We start from the raw sequence: 8,978 nt of genomic DNA on the forward strand, positions 1-8,978 counted from the left end.
GGCTGACTTTGAAATCCGAAGAAATTAAATTTTCGTAATTAAAAAAGTGTTGAGGTAATTATTCTCTGGCAGTCGGCTTTTTAAACAGTGAAACAAATATTGTACAGGATTCCTGGGATTCTTTTGGCGCTGAAGATATCTCACTAAACGTTTCCAACGCCAGAATATGCAGCACCTCAAACACCAGCTCGCAGTGGAATCTGACACCTCACCTTACAGCAAGAGTCTTGTAGTTCAAGATTTTCGAATACTTACATCTGCTAATGTCTTGACCTGCACCTGATTCTTGTTAGTATTCATTCCTTTTCCAAATGCATGCATTTTTCTTTTTTTGCTAAGATTGTGTTTTTGAAAAAAATGTCTGAGAAGACAGTTTTCTTCCCATTTTTCCTCCTTTTTTTTTTTTTTTTTAACAGCACAGCAAAAATAGGAGAAAAGTAAGGGAAAAAAAGGGGTTTTTCTATTGTGGAAAATTGCTTGACATTTTTATTTCGAGTCTTTCCTAGAATTTGAAATTTTTTTGTGATATTTTGGAGATGCCTGTGATTTTTAGAAGTATTCAATCTCCTGACCACACATAGTTTCAGTTTTTAAGGAGATATGAATTTTAAAAACATGATGGTAGGATGTATTTTCAGCTCCAGAGGTTTGGCTCTGGTCCAAGTCAAACTTCTACTGTTAGAGTATAGTGTAAGAGTTGATTTAACTTGCAAGGATGAAGGCATCTAGCCCAAGATTCTGCATACAGTTTTGAAAGTGAGGGGTTTGTCCCCAGTTAATACCTTCCGTAAAAACGGAAGGTATTATATTGCTTGCTTGAATAAAAATCCTTGCATGAGTCATGGTTTATCTGAAATAACTAGACATCAATCACAGGAAAGGAACATTGGCAAGCCCTGTTCTGGCAAACTTCTCTAGGGTTTAATATGTGCATAAGGTTATATCTAGAATCAAAATATTTTCTGCCATAAAGATACAGTGAATGGCAGAAACAACCAAGGGAGTGGGAAATAGGGGTGCTGACTCACAAAATCACAATCCTGCGCAGAGAACTGGAGGATACACTGGACTATATGTGCTTAATTCTAATTGCTTACAATCCAAAAAGGTTAGTAAGGTTTTGTAAAAGGATACATAGAAGTCTTTTAGATACGTGAGTGATGGGTGATTGTATAAAATGTTACGGAAACCTGAGATTATTGTAACCATGGGAAGGAACTGAAAAAATTAATAAATGGTGGTGTACTAAGGAGAAAAAGAGAAATGCTGTAATAAAGGATCAGAGAGTGAGAAGGCAGAGGAGAACAGAAGAAATTGTAACTAATAGAAATTACGCACTGCTGATAACAGACCTGTCCACCCGTGAGTAGAAGAATTCATCCTCCAAGTGCGTTGGAGTAGTGGCTTGTGTGCATGCAACTCCCTGAGGTCTTGCCTGCTACTGGTGCAGCAAAGACCCAGGGGAGAGATCTCCGGCTATGCTCCAGCTCCGCGCGAGATGGCAGTACAGCCCTGGCATCCACTGACAGGAATTTCTTCAATTCGGCATCATCGGAGAAAACTGTGATTGATGGGTCTCTCACCGGTAAATTTGAGTGAATGTAATTTTCCTTCAAAGCAGGTTACTAAAGATACCATCCACCCCCACCCACCAAGCCTCTTTCAGCCAAGCGAGCCATTTTGGTCTGTCCAAATTCCTTTTCTTGAGCAGAAGGATATTTCAGAGCGCGGTAGACCTCTGTATTGCAGCTCTGGTATACCTCTGTACTGCAGAGGTCTGGTTTCTGTGGAGGGGTTAACATGATGGGGCAGCAGATTTCAATAATACAAGAACAGAGAATGGGGCAGGGGGGCAGAGGGGGAACTGTGGCTGACTGCTAGGGAAATGGGACTAGTTTCTGAAGAAAGGATTTAGGGTTTAAGAAGTAGCAGGAAGAATGGAGGCTAGTTTCATATAGGGCATGAAGAGCCACTGTAGTTTATATGCGTGGAGGAGAGGCACGTTTGAGCTACACCAGACTGCAGACACTGGGGTGGAGACCATCTGCAACAGGGCCTGCAGCTCCTGCCTCTTCTTGCTGGTACCTGCTTGCTACTCTAGACACGAGCTGAACAGTATGATTTCACTGATACTGTGAATATTCACAGAACCTTACTGGGGGACATTGCCTATCCTGTTCCAGTTCCCACACCCCCAGTCACATCACTGCTTTTCATTTGAGTGGCTGTCACAAGAAATCAGAAACACCTCTGAAGAGCCACAATCAAATCCAGAATCTCTGTCCCGCTTGGCTGATTGATACCTGTCTTACCCCTCCATCAGTATCTTGCTACCACTGTGTTTCAAATGCATAATAAAGAACAAGAGCTGGGTTAAGTGGTGCTGCCAAGTCTACTGTGACACAGTGCCAAATTCATTATGCTCTGGCACATTGTCACCTGGGAAACATTGTCCTGTGGAGTACAGCAGTATAAAACTTAGGTTTAGGCATGGGCTTAAGTACTTGATGAAGTACTCCAGGCTATAGCCTGTTGACCACCAGTCCGACAGGTCATGATACGGAGTCCACAGTAAAAATCAGACAACATCACATATTGCATGGTGCTGTCGGATTGTTGGCATTTCTGAAAGCAGGCAATGTTCCATTAGTCCAGAAAGCTATAGGGATTGCTGCCGCTGCAGAAGACCCACACACAGTCTGAAAGACATCTTGTAGTAGTGCAAAACTGGCAGCCATTAGCCAGGCAGTCATGCCTCCTTCATCCTTGTCATCTTTTTAAAAAGATTAAATTATAAGATGTATTTTCTCCTCAAATAGTTGGTCCAAAAAAGATTTAAATCTTAGAAATTTTGATTCTGGTACTTAACTGAAAAATTAAGTAACCTGAAAGTGAAAATAACTGTAACTTGTGCCAATGCAGATGTTTATTGGTTAAGTTAAATGTGATTTTTACAATGCAAGAAAAAAAAACCCGAACATAGAACAACCAGAAGAAATGTCTGAAAGAAAGCAAGCTTTTTTTTCTTATCTTTATACATAGCACATTTAGATTAATCAGCTTGAATTTTACTACAGTGATCTGAGTATAGAACAATTCATTACCCATTTCAGTTTCACAATCCAGATTAAGAAGGAAGCAAATCATGCTAGAGATAGATAGCCTGTAGGATTAATATTTGGAAAGGAGGTTACATGTGTATCAGTCTTCCTGATTGATTCCATTGAACTGGAAAGTTTATCTACAAAATTAAATTCCAAAATCTACCAACATTTTCTAGAACAGAACAGCAAATGTTTATTTAATACCTTATAACTTTAAAGCTGCTGGATCAAAATAGTTAAATAGTTTGAAAGAGATAAAAATCAGTGCCCTGAATAGTCTTTACCAAACCAATTTCCCTGCTTTACTGTAGTGTATATATGTGAGTACACTAGAAGTGGGCTGACTGCAAACACAAATGACTGCTAGAATTTTTTAACCCTGTGACAATTAATTCTTTAACTTGTGACAATTGCTTATTTTTATTTTGGGAATGAGTGTTCAGCAAAAAATTCAGATTTCTACTATCTTACGTTAATGACAAAAATTATTACGTCCTTGAAGATTTTTGGTTTTTGTTTTCATCTTACTATTCAACTTCTGAAAAAAGGAAGTGTATGAATGTACATAGATATGTGAACTTTGAAAATCCAAGCACGTACACAGAGTGAATACAAACTTTTAGCTTTGACACAGCATTCTTTGTTTGCAGTAAGGGAAGTCCCAATGTTATCTAATCCTCTTAGTTATCTATAGCATTTATCAGCTGACTAAAGTTGCACGTAAACTAGAAGCTTCCTCTTCATATTGGGAATGTTTTTGTAGTTATCTGTTGCTGTTATTGGAAAGAGCCTTCTCAGACTGGTTTGTGGCTGTTTTGTCTGAGCTTGTGACTGTTTGTAGCTGTATTTTTATGTAGCTGTACAAGTAAGTTTGCCATTTACAAATGGCGTGTTTATTACTAAACAATTTAAAACTTGCTAAAATATGATCTGAATTAGTTGTACTGGCTTCATGTCTGACACCAGTTCCTTTGAGTAGTGTGCCTCTTTCCTGAACTGGACAAAAAAAAGGACAAAACTGGTTGAGTAATTTCTACTACTACTCATCACATTCCTGATTTTTTAAAATAAAAATCCAAATTCCATTGTTAATTTAGGTGGTGAAATCTGCAACTGGAGAGGAACCCACTGGATAACAAAGTGTGGAATGGGTTTGTTTCACTCTGTCAATTCAAAGCTAAGAAGTTACTAAAGAGATATGCTGCTGCTTGATAATTTCCAGGGATAATGACTGCTTAGCTCATATTTGCTCATTTTGGTTTTCCATTTGGAAAAAGAATTCTTGCATTGCAAGTGCTGTAAATGCTAACCAGGTGATACCCGCTCCCATGATCTGATTCTTTTCTTCCTTTCTAAGTGGGATTTGATTTACTGTTTATTAGAAAGCACCTTCTTCCCTGTAAGAAACTGAAGAATAGAGAAATGTTTAATATTTCATTTTTTGTTTGTGCTGTCCTTCTCACATTGTCACAGTTTGTTAGTCTTAACAGAGCCTTTCAGTATCTAAGCATGCTTGATACCATTAGAGGGGTTCCCTAACACTTCTAGATTATCACCATGGAGTTTGTAGAGGTTGCTGTCCTCTCCTCTGTGGTATACACTGAGGTCACAGATGCTGTTGTTGGTATTGCAGTGGGCTCTGGTTACGCACTGCAGCAGTCCCTGTGGATGTTGGAAGGATTTCAAGAGAACCAGATGTGTTCCGAGGCATAGTCTAGTAGATACTGCTTGCCTATGCCTTTTAGCCCTTCCGGTGATGAAGGCAGCTTCGTAAAGCCAGGTGTTAACTTCAGTCACCAAGCCTCTGTTTGACCTGCAGTCTTCACATCCACAATTTTACACATGTAACTGCATATTAAATACCACATGTGACCAATATTCAAATTACATATGCCCAATACAGTACAATACACTATAACTACTGCAACTAACCCCCCTGGTCTCAGGGAGCTGTTATTACCATGTACCCCTGTGATACCGTATCTCCAGTCCTAGTAGCAAGCCATACATTTTGTAGTGAGTTTTTAAGACTTTAGGGCTGATGTTTTTTAGGCCTGCTTTTATCTAAACTTTTCTTGACCTGCCTGCAGTTGGTGTTATTTGGCTTGTCTGTGGCAGAAATTTTGCTAAGTGATTGGTTTTCTATGGCTAATTTGTCTTATTTTTGTTATCTTTGCATGGTACCCACCATGACTTTATGACTAATGTAATTATGTAGTGTAGACAAATGCAGGCTTTGTATGATAGTGAAAGGTTCTTAGTTTTATATAAAAGCTCCGTTTCCCCTTTGGCCATAAACAACACTTTAAGTGTACCTATTATTAAGCTTAGTCTAATCTGTATTATTCATTCAGTATACTGAGGGTAAATGCACCTCTTTTATACAGTTCCATTGAGGTAGTTTTTTGACAACAGGAGGGATGTGCAGCAAAACCAAATGTGACTATCCAAAGCTGCTTTCCTCTGCTCCAGGAGCCTCAGAAAGGATGCAATTGTATTGTGCATAAGGTGCTTTTAGTTCCCAATATGGAAAATGTTTCCATATTCCATTTCCATATGGAAAATGGAATTAGTTTCAGTAACTCACGCATTATAGACACCCAAACTTGTGCCTTAATGTCAGGTTCAGCAACAAAGTGCAACCAAAATGGTACACCGATACCAGAGCAGGGGATGTATTGAGGTTAGGGCAGACATCAGTAGGCCAAGAGGAACAAAAGTGGAAAGATGAACTCCTGTACAGAAAAGAATACATATTTTTCAACTACAGCTAGTAGTTTTGCGAGTGCAAATTCAGTAGTAAATTTGCAGGAAAGTGCACAAATGTTTTTCAGCATATACAGCAGAATACAGCAAAGCATTCCAGCTATTTCATTCCAAATGCAGCTCTGTCTTTCATTTTGAAAGGTATCCAGCACAAAAGGAATGGGAATGACAGTTGTTGGCATTGTGATTCTGACTGAAAGGAACTGTTGTTCTGCATGTCAGGGAAATCAGGTGGATCTGACAGCCCAAGAAAGGTGAGTCTGCTGCAGCCCCATGCCCATAGATCCAACCAGTATGAGCTGACCGTGTATTCCCAGTAGGCATATGCACGCAGAACTCATGAATGCACTGCATTACATACATATGTACACACATGGCCAGCCACATAGGTGACACAGAAAGACACAGGGAGCACTCACACCAGCTTCATCCTGTTCTTCTCCCTGGATGAGCAGGACAGAGGTCTGGTGGTGGGAATATGTACAAGGTGGATTCCTCCCTCAGCTGTGCTCGGCCATTCTGATGACTAGCTGCTCCTGGACCCCAGCCACCTAATCTAGCATCTAGACACATGAGCCCATGAGGCCTGCAGCCCCTCTCCAGTTGCTGGTACCGACACCTCCCTCAGACATATAAACTCCACTCTAAACTCCACTCCCCTGACACCTCCATCTATAGCTGGCCAGAACTCCCCTGCTCCCCCAGTACCAACCCTCCATGGTCTCTCCCTTAGAGACACAGACACCCCCACACCCCCAGTGGGTGTCTCCCCTATAAGCTCCCCAGACCCCATGGTCTCTCCAGCAACTTCTCTGGGACTTCCTTGGTCCCTCCACTAGGGTCCCAGCTCCTCCAGTGATCTTGCCTTCACAGACAGCCCCCCCCCGCCCCCCCCCCCCCCCCCCCCCCCCCGCCACTGCCTCCCAGGCCACTGCACAGCTCATCCAGCTGGATCTCACAAATTCAGGCACCCTCGTGCTCTGGCTGTTGCACCGAGGGAACATGGGCCCTGTCCCATTCCAAGGATAAGCACTTGGTGACACTCAGGTCTGCGCAGCTGCCAGCACCTAGGCACCAAGGCTCTCTTGCCCATGGTCCCTGTCCAGCTGCTGCCATCATATACACAGAGGCCCTTGTAGCTGAGGTCTTTCTCCAGTTGCTGGTGCTGAAGTCCGCTTACTCCAGTCTCTAGTTGCTGCACCATGGACACATGGGTCCTCCAACCCATGGTATGACTCCAGTTGTTGGCACGCAGACCCCCATATACACACACACGCCCTGAATAGAGTCCCTCACCCATGAGAAGAGTCAGAAAGCAGTTCAACGAGAAGAGAAGACAGACTGCACTAAGTGGGCACAGGGCACGGCCAGACAAGCGCATTGACCAGCAGCTGTCTATGGTCATTTTTATCCACTTACCCTTCTATTGTCTTATACTTGTTTCTCCCAAAATCACTTAGATCCATCCCTTTCATTATCCCTTTGGAACCTTTGGTTCCTTCCCTAAGCATCTCATAATAAGCCTTGCGCTATGTCAAAATGCATCCCATAATGTGTCCCACAGGGCACCACCAGGTAGCAGCTCCCTCAGTCCGAAAGGTGCTGTGGTCTTGTCTTATCCTGGTGGGCTCCAGACCTGGGGCTGAAGTTCTCCTGGGAGAGCCCTGGGAGGAGCCCAGGTAGGGTGTCCCTTTCTCTGAGTCTTTTGTTTGGGTTCCCACCTGCCTTGGGGCCGCCTCTGTGCTCCTCTGTGCTTGTGGAGATGGCTTTCTGATGGGCTGGTACCTCCTGTCACGGGCCTTGTGAGCATCAGGGACTGCAAGTTATTTGGGCTCACTCACCTGCCATTGCCTCTCCATGGGGGTGCGGAGGAGGTTTGATCATATAACTTAACATTCCACATTGTCCTTTCTGAGGGGCTCACACGATTCTGAATATTTGGACCCAAGTCAGTGAATGAAACCAAACTTTGTCAAGCACCTCCACGGCAATGTGCTGTATCAACATAAAACCTGATGGCTTCCAGGTAGGGATCCCCGTGGCTTCTCAACCACCTGCTGGCTTATGGCCCATGAAAACATTAACTGCGTACTGCAGATGGCCGTACCTGGTGCTTATGGCAGAGAGAGAATGAGGGATCGCGCCCACCCCTTCCTCCAGCGCACACCTCTGCCATGTGCATGCTGGCCATGGGTTACAGCTTTGGGTTTGCTTTGTATTCCATACTTAGAGGGTAGCTGCTCAGTAGTAAACTGTTCTCACGGTGGCTCCTTGGTCCTTTGGTAGATCAGTGTCCTGAGTAATATTCCTGTTTTGGGGTTGCTTTCTTTTGGGAAAGTTATGGCAGAGATCTGTCAGGGTTATGTTTTATAACAAAAGAAACATTATCACAGCAAACAAACTCTATACTGGACTGTATTATCAGATTGCACTATCAGGTTATTGAATTGCAGTTGTATCCCCCAGCAGGGTCGTTAAGTGGCAGGGCACAGAGCTATGTAAAGTTGGAGCAGCAGCGCACCGCTCCCGGGCTTCACGGCCACCTCGGGTGCTGCTGTCACCCGCCGCACTGCCAGTGGCGCCCGCCTGCCCGCGCGTGGAGCACACTCCATAACGCCACCCGCCCGTTCGAGACCGAGGGGTACCAATTCCCCACGAAAGAGCGTTTCCTGTTAAGAAAAGCGAAAGAAAGCACAAGCGCGCAATCAGCCGCGCGGCCCGAGCCACGCGCCCGCCCCCTCCCCCAGGGCCGCCCGTGCCCGCCCGCTTGCGGTTTCGTTTCCAGCGAGCCCGCGGCGGGGCGGGCGGGGACGGCCGGGCCGGGGCCGGGGCCCGGCGCACAGGGCCCAGCCGGGAAGGGGAAGGGTGGGCCGGCTGCTGCCGGGAGTAGGCGTCGGGCGGCTGGCAGCTCCCGGCAGCGGGGAGCCGGGGTGGGGCCGGCCGGGCGGGTTGCTGCCCCACCGCCCCCTCCGGAGCGCTGTTTGCCCGCGCTTCGCCGACCCCCGGCCCCCCTCCCCCGGCGCCCGCGGGGGGCGAGTGGTCGCGGAGCCCGCCAGGCCGGTGCCCGGGGGCGGCCGGTGCCCGGGGGCGGCCGGTGCCCGGGGGCGG

This window comes from Falco cherrug, chromosome Z (genome assembly GCF_023634085.1).
Source record: "Falco cherrug isolate bFalChe1 chromosome Z, bFalChe1.pri, whole genome shotgun sequence".
NCBI lineage: Eukaryota > Metazoa > Chordata > Aves > Falconiformes > Falconidae > Falco > Falco cherrug.